The sequence below is a fragment of the Corapipo altera genome, unplaced genomic scaffold (genome assembly GCF_003945725.1).
Source record: "Corapipo altera isolate COAL_440 unplaced genomic scaffold, ASM394572v1 23, whole genome shotgun sequence".
Taxonomy (NCBI): Eukaryota; Metazoa; Chordata; class Aves; order Passeriformes; family Pipridae; genus Corapipo; species Corapipo altera.
In genome coordinates this window covers 1,714,008-1,728,636 of record NW_020884878.1, presented here as the reverse complement: position 1 = coordinate 1,728,636, position 14,629 = coordinate 1,714,008, and the positions used below count along the sequence as shown (strand labels likewise).

Here is a 14,629-nt window from a genome sequence, read left to right as displayed (position 1 = left end):
AGCATCAGAATAAATGGAAGATCAGTGGCAAAACAAGACAGATTTCACTGAAATGTATCCAGGCAATACACAGGATGTTTCCCAGAGCATGGGAGGACAAGTCTCTCTGTGTGGCTGGGAGGAATCAAGGCAGCTCTGCTCTACACTTCTTGCTCTGCTCAAGGATCAGAGCTAGTGGATTTTTTGCCTAAAAGGGAGAGGAAAGCACTCTGGACAGGCAGTGCTGCCTGACAGCTCTGGCTCTTTGCCCTACATATCTTTCTAAAACCTGTGATGATCTGCCTTGGTGTGGGTTAGGTGGCAGTGGGAGCAGATAATGCTGATGGAAGGGCACTAAACATCTGCTCTACAGTGGATGGGTTGCCCTCACTGTGGGCTGGATCTTCAGACGATGGAGTAACTCCTATCACAGTGACTTATACTGGCAGAAGGCTCTGTGCTCTGTGCTTCACGGAGATTCTAGGTTCTTGGTGAGAAAGAGACCACAGTAGAAACAGTTTAATATTCAGCAGCTACGACATTAGTGGATTGAATTCTTTGAGGATTTTGAGCCTGAAAAATTGGGGTGCTTTCATTTCTTGGGCTCCCAAAGAGTTCCTGGCTGAGTGACCAAGGGCAGGCAGTATATGCTGGCCAAGCTGGTTCTCAGTATCGCCCCCATTAATCAACACTGGTGATTGTGGTGGAACAGCCAAGGAATGAGGGTGTGGAACTAAGATGGACTTGCATTAGATACTGTGTCTGGGTTGGGGAGAGATGTTACCCCAGCAACATCATCAGTACTACAGCTGGCAGTGCACTATGGCACATCCTACCACTGCTGGATGTGATTCAGGGGGAAAAATGGCTTTTCTGCTTGCCAGCATCTTCAATAAAAAAGTACAGATGCCAAAGCCAGAAAAGAAGAAATATTTGTGTATGTATACACAGAAGAGGACAGGAGTGTGTCTTCTATAAGAACCCGATATTAGGGGAAATATGGTTGATGTGCAGGAGTATAAACCAGGAAGCAGCCACAGCTACTCTTTACACTCAGTGCCAGATGAGATGGGCAGGCCTGTCCTGAGGTATCTAAAGCAAAGATGTAGCTAATGATGGGTTGAGATGTTTTGGGAGTAAAATTTGGGCACAGATGTGTGAGACACTTGTCTGTGTGTGTGTGTGTGTTTGTGTGTGTGTCAGCTGCTTCCATGAGCATTTGAGCAAGATCTCTGCAGTCAGACCCACTCTCTGGCTCAGAGAGCAGAGCAATGCCTCGGGCATAATTCCAGAGTTAGGGCAGTGCAACTTAAAATAGCATCTGATGAGTTAGAGTAGTGTGACTTAAAATAGCATCTGGTCCTCTGAGCTGTGAACCTCTGGGGCAGGGGCACGTTTGGCACACTGAACTGAATCCAGCAGGCTCCAGTGGAAGGCTACTAAGGTCAGTGTGAGAGGTCAGGAGCATCAGGTTTGCCCAAACTCCAGTGCCTCTACAGCTGACATTTTACATACTGTGAATTGTGTTTTGGGCAGGGAAAAGATTAAATGATGTTTTGCATCCCCTTCCAACATGAACCTCTCTGATGCTCTGTCTGCATCTCGTTTAAGTTTGACCTTAATTCTGGCTTTTCCCATGCATGTTTCCCCACGAGGCATTGCTTGAGAGGCTTGAAAACAAAGTACCTGTTCCTGAATCCAAGGAGTATCACAACAGAAACTCTGCTTTGCATTTCCAAGAATCAGGCCCATTGTCCTCAGCACCAGGACCAAACCTCAGCTGCTATTTACCCTGCAGCTTGCAGAGATCAGCCAAACATTTGGGCAGCAGCTCTAAGCCTATATGACTTAAGAAGCAGAAATGTTAAACACTGTAAAGAAAAATCTTGGAGATATTTAAGCTTTCTGATAAGAAAATCTGAAGGTAGGAATTATTTTTTTTTTTCCTTGCTACCAGGAAAGGTTTTAAATGCTGTTAATGTTTTCTCTACACCCTGCTGAGAATCCCTCCACTTTCCTGCCCAGCGTGGCAGCCGCTGCAGACAATGAAGTGATTGTAATGTTGGAAAAGCAACAGATGAAGATGGATGAAGTGCCTGGTCTTAATCCTCTGCTTGTTTGTGTGTGTGCCTGTGAAAGGGAGAGGTGAGAGCAAACCTGAGTATTGGATACCCTTATCCTTTGTTCAAGCACGGTTGCACTCACATGAAGCAGAATGTGATATGCCATGACCTCAGAAAGGTAATTCCTACCACTAGGGATAGTTTGGTGTCCCTTCCAGCACAGAACTGGGTCTTGCAGCCTCCTCCTGGGAGAGCAAGAGGCTGCAAGTTGGCTGCAGCCCAGCCCTGGGTGTACAGAAGGGGTGCTGAAGTGCCTGTTTGAGCTGTGCCCAGAGGATTTTTCCTTTGGACAAAAAAAAAATAAATCCAAATTCCTGTGTAGAGCCGGAGAGGAATTTTCATCTAGAAAATGAGATTTCTACAGAATCAGAAGTTTTCATGGGAAGCTATTACTTTCAACAGAAGAGTTCAGATGTTTCCACTGGCAGAAATGAGGTGAAATGGTGTGAATTGATTGACCCTGATCTGAACTGTTCCCTCTGTTAAAAAGACCTGAACCAGTTTATCTAAAGCTGTTTCTCTGCCGTGGTACTGATTCTTTTTTATATATAGAAACATTGTTCTTAAGAAAACCTTTAAATTTTTAACCTTTAGTTCCCATGTACAGTGAAAATGGATTCTGAATTACGTAGGTTTTCCAAGCAGCAGGAATGTGTGATGGCTTTCTGCTCTAACCAAAGCTCTTTAAACTTTTAACTCTTATGTTAAGGTTAATTAATTTAACTTTTCTGTTAATAATTCCACGGTTGAATGCAATTTTTATAATCAAATGTTCTAATTCAGCTGTATTTCCAGGAATGTCTTGCACTCTCTGTTAGTTGCAACTCCATTTAGACTGTATTTACTCTTGAAAAGATTTATTAGGTTTAATTCACCTTCTCTTCTATCTTGTGAACATCAGAGGCATCTCTGCTGAGCTCAGAGGAGTTACTTTCAGTTGTGGGAAACATCAATCATGTAGCTGGAAAAACAAGTGAACTAATTTTGAGACAAGCAGCATATATTTTAATGTAAATTGCTGTTAAAATGTTATGATCTTAAAATGCAATGGTCAATAGGTGCAGAGAGCAGAAATTTATGATGAAATGATTTTTTTTATAACATTTTATTTCTTTTCTTAGGTGGAAAAGGAACATAATCAGCAAAATACAGGGTAGCAGCAGGTAGCTCAATTAAAAAATCAAAATATTAGCCTATATGAAACTGGGCATTTCTCCAAATTAATCTTTTACCTGGCAGAAAAATTATTTATTTTCCACTTAGCTTTATTTAAGGCTGTATGTGCTTAGTGATTGACTGAAATACACTCTTAAGTATTCTGAGAGAGCATCTTAAACATCGTATCTGGCAATTTTTTCTGTTTCCCACTGCTCTCCCAAAAACCCTACAGTTCATTCCTCCATTTTTTCTGGAGCTTTAATCTATATTAGAAAATGTTGACACACTTCTTCAGCTACATAAAAATTTCACTAATGGGGATCATATCTGACTTCAGAGGGAAGGGACTTTGAAGAAAAATCACAGAAAATTGCAAATAAAGGAGAAATGAATCAGGGTAGAAAACCCAGAGCTACTTCCCGCTATTGATTACCAAGTATGATGTGAATTTTGCCTTTGATTTGAGTTACTGCTTAGCACAGTGAACGGATTTTAAGCAGCGTATTTTACACGATCAGATACATGAAGAACCTTGTTTTTAAGAGAGACATTGTTCTCCCTTTCTATTTTTACAGTGGCAACACCTCGGATGATGAATCCATTGTACTAGGCCGGTGCAAACAGCCGGAGAGGGACCACTCTGGCCCTGCAGAGCAAGCACACCAACAATGAAGGTGGAGAAAGAAAATTTCCTGTTTTGCGGCAAGGGAAACAAGGTGCACAGGGGGGATGTGGCTTTTCAGGGCCGTGCCGGGCAGATGGAGTGAAAAAGCCTGAGCCTTAGTCTGTGGCTTCATCTCAACACAGAGACTGGGTCTGGCCATTGCTGCAGGCTGCACATCCTGCTGGGTGATCACAGGATCACAGAATCAAATAGGTTGGAAAGGACCTCTGAGATCATTGAGTCCAACCTATGCCCAACACCATCCTGTCATAAGTGCCACATCCAGCCTTTCCTTCAACATCTCCAGGGATGATGACTCCACTCCACCCCTGAGCAGCCTGTTCTAATGCCTAATCACCATTTCTGTGAAGAAATTCCTCCTGATGTCCAACCTAAACCTCTGCAAGCACAGCTTAAGACTATGTCCTCTTGTCCTGTCACTTGTCGCCGGGGACAAGAGACCAACCCCCACCTGGCTACACCCTCCTTTCAGGCAGTTGTAGAGAGCAGTAAGGTCTCCCCTGAGCCTTCTCTTCTCCAGGCTGAATAACCCCAGCTCCCCCAGCCTCTCCTCATGGGACTTGTGCTCCAGATCCTACCCCAGCTTCGTTGCCCTTCTTTGGACCCTCTCCAGCACCTCGATGTCTTTCCTGAATTAAGGGGCCCAGAACTGGGCACAGCACTCAAGGTGTGGCCTCATATTCTGGACATTGCGTCCTGCTCATCCCTGCAGGACAGCCTCGGGTCACAGAATCATGGAATCATAGAATCATTAAGGCTCCAAGTCCATCCTTTGACCAATACCACCACACCCACTAAATCATACGGTGAGGTGCCATGTCTGCTCATTTCGTGGGCACTTTGACTCGTGCAGGTGCATGAGGCAGCAGGGAACAGGGTGCATTGCCCAAGTGTACTTTAGGAAAGCAGGACTCCCTGTAATATTTTATTTGAACTGATTTCCCTGACAACATGACTAGAGTGGTGAAACATCCCTGCTGCTGGGAATTGATGTTGAACATCAGCTGGGCAAGGGCTCACCTCAGCTGCAGCTGCCTCGCAGGGCTTGTTTCTCTGCAGTGACTGGGATGTTGCTGAGTTTTCAGGCATTCTGTAATTTTCCATTGGTTTTTAGTGAAACGATGCTGATGCTTGTATTAAAAGACACCTCAGGGTCTCGTGCTGACTTTGTCCAGAGCTGAACTCATCAGATAATGTTTTCTTCCAGTTTCTGCCCTGTCAGAACAACATGTCTGACAAACACACAGAAATCCGTTCAGAAAGTGCATCTTCAAAGAAATCAGGCTGGCAGATTAAGTGAAGTAGATATTAACTCAGACGCCTCTGAGCTAGCTGAAATGGACTCTTCTGCTGGGAGAAAAGTCAAATTGTGTGATTTTTTTTTCTCTCATTTAAATAGATTTTGAGCATTTTTGTGCATTCTCATAGCAACAGATTTAGAAAAGACTGAGAAACTCTCAACTCCCTGCTTTGGTGTCACAAAAATGGAGTGAAAAAAGTAGTCTGAATCATTTTAAACCTAGCCCAGTGAAAAACCAGTGTTGTTGAAATGACAGCAAACCAGATTGGCCTGTGGCTGAGCATGTGAAGGTGCATGTGGTCATTTCCCTACAGCAGTGAATGAGTACAGTATTACCTGACCCTAAAATTCTCATAATAAAAACAGGTAAAAACAAGGTGGGTAAAGCAAGCTGTGATATTCTTAAAGTGGTGGGGCACTGGAACAGGCTGCCCAGAGAAGTTTTGGGTGGCCCATCACTGGAAGTGTTCAAGGCCAGGTTGGATAGGGCTTTGAGCAACCTGGGCTAGTGGAAATTGCCGCCCCCATGGCAGGGGGGTCAAAACTAGGTCATCTTTAAGGTCACATCCAATCCAAACCATTTTATGATTCTATGATTCTTGGATGGGTTTAGGCATTTTGTGCTGCACCCTCTGACTCATGCCAGTGGTGCGAGAAAGCTCTGGGGTTGAGCACTGGTTTAGCAGAGCTCCAGGGATGGGAACTCAGAGTTGCATGGGTTATAGCGGGGCCAGGGCTCTCATCTATCAACACCAAACTGGACTTTGGAGGTCTTTGCTGCTGACACAGGCCAGAATCATTAAGGATATCTCTGGCTGCTTTCTATACCCATCCATATAAGGAAAACTGCCACCGAGCTGCATTGGGAGAGAAATTCAAGGGGGAGGTTGCTGCTGGTTTTAAACCCTCTCTGACGCTGCCCGCATGACATGAAGGCAGCACCCTGTACATCTGGGATGTGTAAATCTGTCTGCCCAGCTGCCTGGTAATGCTCTGATGCACTGGGAAACTCATTGCAGTTAGTGACCACATCATGTGCTCAGTTATGGCTTGTGGTGAAACAAAGTGGAAGCAAGAGTGGACCACAGTGTCCAAAAGCCTGAAGACACTGCTAAAGAATAACGAAAAGAAAAATTTTTGTTTAAATTGCTAATATTTTTAGTGCTCTGAGCAAAACACCTTTCCTATTTTCCTTCTGCCTGTGTTTTTCTACTCTTGTTCCACCCAGCATTTCTCACAAGGAGGCAAGGTATAAGTAAAATGCAGAAGGTAGAATAAACTCAGTTGCTTTCACCCAGTGCACTTTATCTGTCTGTCTTTTTCTTTGATCCCAGGGCTATCCAGAGCTCCTACATCAAAGAAGGAGGACAAAACCTATGTACAAAAGGGTGTCTACATGCTGACTGTAGATGTTACACAATCAAGCAGGGAGTAGAGGCAAGGAAAGAGCTGTGCAATCTTGACTACATGAGAACTTGGAGCAGGAGGTGAGGAAAGTGCTGCTTGGTGTGGTGTGTTTATTCTAGTCTCAGCTCTCAGCCTTACAGCCCCTCAACTCCCTGCAGTGATGCCCCTGTGCCAGCTCTCACAGCAGCCCCCCCACCAGGGCTCTCCGTCATCTGGAGCCACTCTGCAGGTCAGGGAAACAGCCCTGCCTCTACCTGAACTGACACAGTGCTGATGGAATATGGACACTTTACATAGCCCTTCCAAGGACTGTGTGATGCAGTGGAGACTGCAGAGGACCCTTTCCCAGTGCAGTTTGCCAGCAGCAAGCTTTGTGCACGCACAGTGTTTGCTTTCGTGTGATGTGCTCCTTTGCTAAGTGGCATTTTCCACAGATGCTGGCTGAGATCAGTCTGCACCTGCATGTGTGTGTAACCAAATTAGCCCATTTGTTTGAACAACTGTGGTTTCAGCTATTTTTCTTTTTTTCCCCATATGCTCATAGCTCCTGTTTCTAACAATTTGATCTCCTGCATATACCAAACCTGTGCTGCAATAGATGCTCTGCAGTTGCTGCCCTCTCCTACCATGCAAACTGAACTTGCTGTTCATTTCTTTCCCCTCTGGTATACAGCCACTTTGTCTGTTGTTTCTTTGGAAAGCTTTTATCATCATAGCAAAAAAGTAAGCTGTAATATCTGGGAGCTATACCTACTTTATTCAATAAGACTGAAAATATCCATGGAGAACAGGGTTTTCTCTAGCTTTGAACACACTTTTATACCACAGTGACAGGGCTGAATTTCACAGAATCATAGAACAAACAAGGTTGGAAAAAGCCACTAAAATCCTTGAGTCCAACTGTTAACCTATCACTGCCATGTTGCCACTAACCCATGTCCCTAAGTGCCATATCCACATATCTTTTGAACACTTCTAATAATGGTGACTGCAACACTTCCCTGGGCAGCCTATTTCAGTGCCTGACCACCCTTTCAGCTTGCTATGGTTCTTAGAGAAACACCAGAGTAAAAGAGCAGCTCTTTCAGTGAATATAAATATGTCAAGATTTAAAGGCTTCCTGGTCTTCCTGGAGAGTGACCATTTGGAGACAGAAGACTGGGAGTGACTTCCTGTCTTGTTTCATCCTTGGAGACAAATTAGATTGAAGACAGTGGTAGCCATGTACTGTGACTGGCTTAGTGACTGCTGAAATATGTAAGGATTAGAGATCCTTTTTAAACCAGAACCAGGATTTGAAGGAGAATGGAAAAGAGAGAGCACAGGCAGGATTACAGCTTTCTTGCATTGCAGGATTTCCCCCTACCAGTTGGTGTAACTGCACCACATGGCGACGCTTTTAAAATCGGCACAAGAAGTGTGAATCAGAAGCAGTGGTGGAAATCCCTCTGCCCGAACTCAACAGAGCCACAGCTCTATGACAGAGATATGTGAGGCAGAAGCCTGGCATGGGAATGGGATGGATGGAGCTGTCTCCCTGTCTGAGGTGCACAGAGCTATTTTTGGCAATTTAACTGCACAGTCAGTGATGATTCTGGTCTGATGCAAGCTGGTACACTTCTCTGCTGAGGCTCAGATGGCAAGCACTGCTGCTTGGTGTATATTCCTGAGTAATTTCCTTTTCAGCTTGCCATACTTCTGTCTTTTCTGGCTGTTTTTAAGTCTGTCTCTAGTCCACATGCAGGGAGACGTCTGCAAGGTGGTGCTGCCTGTGCCACCGGGAAGGAACAACACCTCGCCCGAGATACTGAAATACCTTTGCCATCCTAAAGATTTATGCAGCAGTTCTGCCTGAAGAGCAGGAGCCTGCTGCTCCCCTCTATGTCTGGACAGGCTGGTTAGATATTCTGGTCCTGGTTTCTACACACAGTTTTTAAGAAACTCCCACTGTGGTGTCTTTCTCCCTGCCTAATGTAAAAAGGTAACCCACTTCTAATCTGGTTATTAGAAAATCATCCAGCTCCACGGGTCAATGAAGAGTCAAAAACATCATTTAATTCTTGAACTTTGCTGTTGGCCCCTGGCCGTGGCTGGTGCTTGTTGGGAATCCAAAGCAGCTGCACAGAGAGGAGCTGTGATATGCCTGTGTGAAGGCAGCCCAGGGCCAGAGGCCAATTGTTTCCCTGAGTCGGTGGCATTTTTTTTTTTCCCAAGAATTTTGCTGCATTGTGACTTGCAGATCATCTTTCTCTCAGCCAGGGAAAGTGGCTGACCCTGATCCCACCACTGGGGTCCTTGCTCAAAAGGACAGATCTTAGCATCTGGGTACAGAGGAGGAGGGGGACACACTTCCACTGGGTTTATTCCCAGTTCAAAACATTACCAGGAAAGGCCTGATAAATTCCTTCTGAGAAGGTTCCTCCTCAAATGCTGGTGTCTCATTTCCCTCTTTCAAATTCCCTGCGGGGTCATCACTGGCTTTAATCTTGGCCTGGTGGTTCATGCTCCCCTGGCTTACACCCTTCCCCACTGGGGGAGAGACTTCCTGCCTCTGAGTCAGTACAGCAGCGGGACCGGAGGGAGCAGATGGAAACAGAGATGGGCTCTGCTCAAGCATCACATCCTCCCCATGCACAATGACGTGGAGCAAAGCTCTGCCCTGACACACTTATTCACGTGCTGCATGCTCACCCCACAGGACCCCAGACTATTCCAACCACTGCTGCTCTGTGCTGGCTTGCAGCACCAAGATTCATGTTTAGGCAACAAGCGGGCTAATTTCCAGCTCGGGGATCTGCAGGACTCATATTACAGTACTAAGGAAATACCCATAAAATATCTCATTAGGCACACTCGGTAGTGGAGGCACATCAACAATGAGTCAGATTCGCTGTTTGTCCCTACAGCTCATGGTTGAAGTGCTCTGAATAATGGCAGGGCTTCCCCAGCTGTGTCGTGTACAATGGGGAGAGAAAAGCAGGGAGGTGGTCAGTGGCTTGGTCTGATACAGTCCACTTCAAGTAATGTATCTTCTGAAGTCATAGGATCATGGAATCATAGAATCATAGAATGATTTGGGTTGGAAGGGATCATAAAGTTCATCCCTCTGATCAACAAGGTGCCCCGAGTGCCAAAACTAACTCAGTGACGAATGCTGAAAAAAATATAATGTTTCTCTGTGTCTTATGTTGGCTTTTTATAACGTGTGTTTTTAAAAGAATGGCTATTTCCTAAGAAATTTTCTTTTAAAGTCTCTAAAAGGGAGTGTTGTATTTGAAAGGTGAAACTGATTACTTTTGTCTAAAGGAGGAGCTTTAGATGTTTCTTTGGAAAATATTGAATTGAATAAAATTACAGGGAGAAAAAAAGGAAGCCTGGTTTTAATCAGTTCTGTTGAGGGCTGTGGCTAGTGCAATATAGTCCAGAGCAGTGTTGGATGCCCCATCCCTGGAAGTGTTCAAGGCTGAATGTGTCTCTGAGTAATCTGGTCTAGTGGAAGGTGTCCCTGCCTATGGTGAGGAAGTTGGAACGAGATGATCTTTAAGTTCTGTTTCCACCCAAATAATTCTATTATTCCATGTTATCTTTCATCCACGCCTCAGAAGGAAGGAAGAACATCTTTTGGCCCTGGATGGAAGATGTATGACTTTTTCCTCCTCCTGTAGCACAGGTTATGAGTGCTGCACATATCCACCTAACCGTCAAACTGCTTCCATGGGCATGAACTTTAAAATTATTCTTAGGAAGGTTATTACATGTGTGGACTTGAAAACATTTGGCAGTTGTGCTGACAGGAGAGTTAAGAGACAGGGAAATGTATCTGACAGGCACGTTCTTTCCATGCAGAAGCCTGAAGAGATGATAGCATTTATCCAAGTGGATATGGTGCTTGTGTCTCTGGACTCGTCTGGTTACGCTACAGACTTCACAGTTGCGTGACTGGCTGTGTTGCTCTGTGTGTGAAAAGATCTTTTGTCCCTTTAAACGTCACTTGCTGTCAGACTGAGGAAACGCTTGGAAGCCAGTGTTGACATTTGTGCAAACAGATCTAGAAAAATTCCTGGTGAGGTTCCACTGATAAAAACTTTGGCCCTAATCTTGCAGTTGGATGTGTGTGGGCAGATATGTGTGTTCCTGCAGAGCCTCTCTGGCTGCTGGGAGAGGACACACGTGTTTTTAAGTCAGCTATTGGCCTTGAGTTTTTTGCTGGACAAGGTCTTAGCAAGGGGGTTTGAAAGGCAGATGAATGACCAAAGAGCATAAAGCCACCTAGTCCTCACTGGGAACTGTACATCATAAGTGAAATACAGGCTCTTTTGAAGCTCTAAAGTCACTTTATTATTTAAGAAGCATTGCCCAAATCTTTCTGATTTTCCATTTTTTCTCCCTAAACATTTACACTATTCTATCCTGTTAAGTCTTACTTTGTTACCAATCATGAGGGCCTGAATTTTTCCCACAGCTGTTCAGGTAAATCCCTTATCTTTAACCACCTAGACACCACTCAGGTGAAGAATTAGATTAGCCCTGCACGGAAATAGAGAGATCCATGGGGTTTGCATGGGCATGTTGCATATGCAGTGATTCCTGGAGAATGCAAACTCAACTAAATTGCCTAAAAACAAAATTATGGTTAAGTGAATCTTGATTTTCACTTAAATCTTTTTGATGACAAATGAGCAGGTAATAAAATTCTAATTGAATACTCAGTTTCAGGTATTAGGACCTGGATTGTGTGTGTGCACCCAATTTTTTTTCACAGTAGTAGTGAGAACTGAGTGAACATAGTTGCTGTAAAATTTGTGACAGTGAATTTTAAGTGAGAACACATCACTTCTGTCTTTCTTAAAGACTCTGCTGCTAGAAAATGCCCTAGAAGTTTGTCCTTTCAAGGAGGCTGTTTGTCTGTCTATCTGTGATACACATGGGAGCTGTGCTCCCAAGAGGTATCTGTTTCTAAAAGATCTCCTCCCATCCAGGCTTCCCAAGGTCATGCTTCAACATGAGACTTGAAAATCTTACATGGCAGCAAATAGTGAGACAATCTGGTAAGTACACTCAAAGGCTGAGTTTCTTTTTTCTGTTGCTGTGTAAGCTTAAAAACGTAGAGAAATTCCATCAACTTTGCTACCAAACTTAGTGTTATTCAGCCCACTCAAGTCTTCTCCTGCCATAGTGATTTTTGTGTAGATGCCTGAGCACTATTTCTTTGGTTATGTTTTCTGTTCTTTGATGTTTCAGCATTTCTGATGTCTCTTTTGGGTTGAATCCCAGTGAGTCAATGGAAAAGTCACGTTCATGGTATTGAAATCAGGAACTGGCTTTTTAGACCCTCTTCCTAATCTGAATTTGACACCAACTCTAATTCAAAACATATGCAACTAGAAGGGTAATAACAGCCTGGGAATGAAGGTTAACTGTCTCCTTTAAAAGAACCCACTGTGCAGAGTGGGTTCTTGTGTTCACCCTCTCTGTACTCCACTGTGCTCTGGTCTGGGGATCCTTCTTTAGGATAACTGGCCCAAAAGGCTTAAGAGATGTTACTTTGAACATGAAAAAGAAAAACCATGAGCCTTTTCAGATGGTTTAAATTGGTGTTAGAGATCAGCCAAACGAGAAGAAAATGGTCATTTGGACTTCTGTCCCATTAATAAATCATGGGAGCTTCATACTCACTAGGCACCAGCCTGATGTGGGCTGATGCCCCTTCTGTGGCTCTATCACCTCTCAAATGGCACATGACTGCTGTGATCCAACACCAAGTGACAGCCAAAGTTTAGGGCACTACTTTGAACTCTTAGATCACCCTGGCAGAACTTGCCCTTGCTCTGAAGGCGAGCTCACGAGCTGCACGTAACGACGGATAAGGATGATTACAGCTGACCTTGTTGGCTGGGATACTCTCCTGGCTTCAGAGAGATGTTGTTCATCTCACATATATTGCCTAAGTAAGGAGGGGAAAGGAAAAACAAAACACTTCAGGAAGAAGCTTTCAGAAGTACTAAGTTCTGCAGAAACTGAAGGCTCATTTTCACTTCAGGGAAGAGGTGACTCTGGACTGTTGGCTGCACACAGATGTGTGTGTGCAGCATCTGGAACACAACGGGGATGCCATCGGCTGAGAGTAGCAAGGCTGAACTCTGTACAACATGAAAACCAGCCAATGCCTCCACTGTATACAACATACTTAGGAGAATGGTTCCGTTGTACCCAGCCCTCCATATTAAATGAAAGAGACTGCATTGTCCTTTCCAGGCATAGCCTGAATGCAAATCCATAAATACGGTTAATATGGCTGTTCTGCTTCCACAAGTTTGTTCTTACAGTCTCTACTTACTAAAATGTTAAGTCCTTAATTGAAATTCCACCTCCAGTGGAACAGCCCTCAGCTGTCCCCATGAAAACAGAGTGAGTGATGACAGCAAAAGCATTGTGATGAGCTTTTCTGTGCTCTCCTGGTGTTTTTTGAAAATTTTCCATTATTTTGGCTAAGAGGTCAGTGCTGTTCTGGAAACTGTGCTTTTGATTCTCTATTATCAAGCAAAACATAACATCATTTAAAACAACTACCAAAATCAGAAACCAGTCCTTGCATATCTTGGGAAGGGCCTGCTTTAATAATATTTTTTCCAGTGATTCTGTGACTCAAGTAGCACTGAGTTACCATACCCAGCTGGCCATATATATTTAGATATAAATTATTTTTCACAGAGGAGAAGGTTTGCACATAATTTTACACGAAGGGGTGGAAGTTGTTGGAGTTTACTCGTCCTTCTCTCTCTCTTTTCCCTTTCTCCTCAGATTTAATTATTACCTTTTGTCCTTCTTCCTTTGACTAGTAACCTTTAGCAGGAAGCTCTCATCTCACACAACATAGTTCTCTGCAGAGAATTGTGTGAGGCTTGAAGACAACTCCAGGCATATCCATGAGAAGGGATAGTGTAGAAATAGGGTCCCAGGAAGCCTCCTGACTGCATATTGTCAGTTCAGGACAAGCCATTGGAAATAGGAAATGGCAGATGGCAGGAAAAAGGTAGATGACAGATATATCCCAGAGGTGTTGACAGGTAATTCAGGCTCTAATACTTTGCACATTTATAACATCTCACAAAGATATGTTGTATTTCCTCCCAAATAAGGAAAACAGAGTCTGCCACAGGCTCTACTATGGATCTGGTTATCCTTGTACTTTGTTAATGCCCTTAGGGGACTCATTTGCACCAATAATTAGTGTTCTAAAATTAATGGGTTTTTTATAGGCATGTGTTTACAAACACACATGCAGTCACACACACATATGAAAGACTTTCAGATGGACTTTGCAGGTTTACAGCACTCTCCTCACTAGCACTTAGCAGCTCTTTCCTGTGCCCACTGCCATGACTGGACTTAGTCCCCAGGTCACTTGCCATGAGCTGGCTTTGCCCCCTTCTCTGACTGTGAGACTCCCTTGCTGTTTGAAGAGATTCCCCCCCTTGACTCTGGTGGAATTGCTCCCTGTTTCCACAGTTTGAGGCTATCACTGATATTTTATAGGTCTGAAATTCAGTGGGAGGAGGAGGAGGAGGAGGAGGAGAGAGGAAGAAAACACAAAAGCAGAGAGGGAGGAGGCAGGCAATACAGCAGACAGTGCGGATTGTTTCCCAGCGTCATCTAACAGCTGCTTTGAATGACTGAGAAATGACACTAGAAGTCTTACAAAGACACAATATGTGTCTCAATGTATAATTATATGGTTTTATTGTAGTGATATGGATAATTATCACAATTTAAAAAGAAAAAAAATTTAATCTGTTCTCTCTCTTTTTTATTTTTTTTTTCATTACAGCTACTTCATGGATCATAAAGTATTATCCACTGCAGGATTTGGAAATTACTTGTTTTATACCATTGTTGTGGGTTTATTTTGCATCAGTCTCTACAAGTTGTTGCTGCATAATCGTTGAGAACCATTCACTGGCAAATAATACTGCCGAA

General features: G+C 43.9%; 1 protein-coding gene and 1 long non-coding RNA gene across 2 annotated transcripts in view; one reads left to right on the top strand and one right to left on the bottom strand.

Annotated features, from left to right (window-relative positions):
- The window catches only part of RHOJ (ras homolog family member J), a 61,766-nt gene that overhangs the window by 25,740 nt on the left and 21,397 nt on the right, over positions 1 to 14,629 (bottom strand). The gene's annotated exons all lie outside the window — the stretch shown is intronic.
- LOC113944660 lies at positions 4,724 to 14,626 on the top strand. Its single transcript, XR_003526748.1, has 4 exons — positions 4,724 to 4,798; positions 6,580 to 6,732; positions 11,632 to 11,700; positions 14,481 to 14,626. It is a non-coding gene; the product is annotated as an uncharacterized LOC113944660 (long non-coding RNA).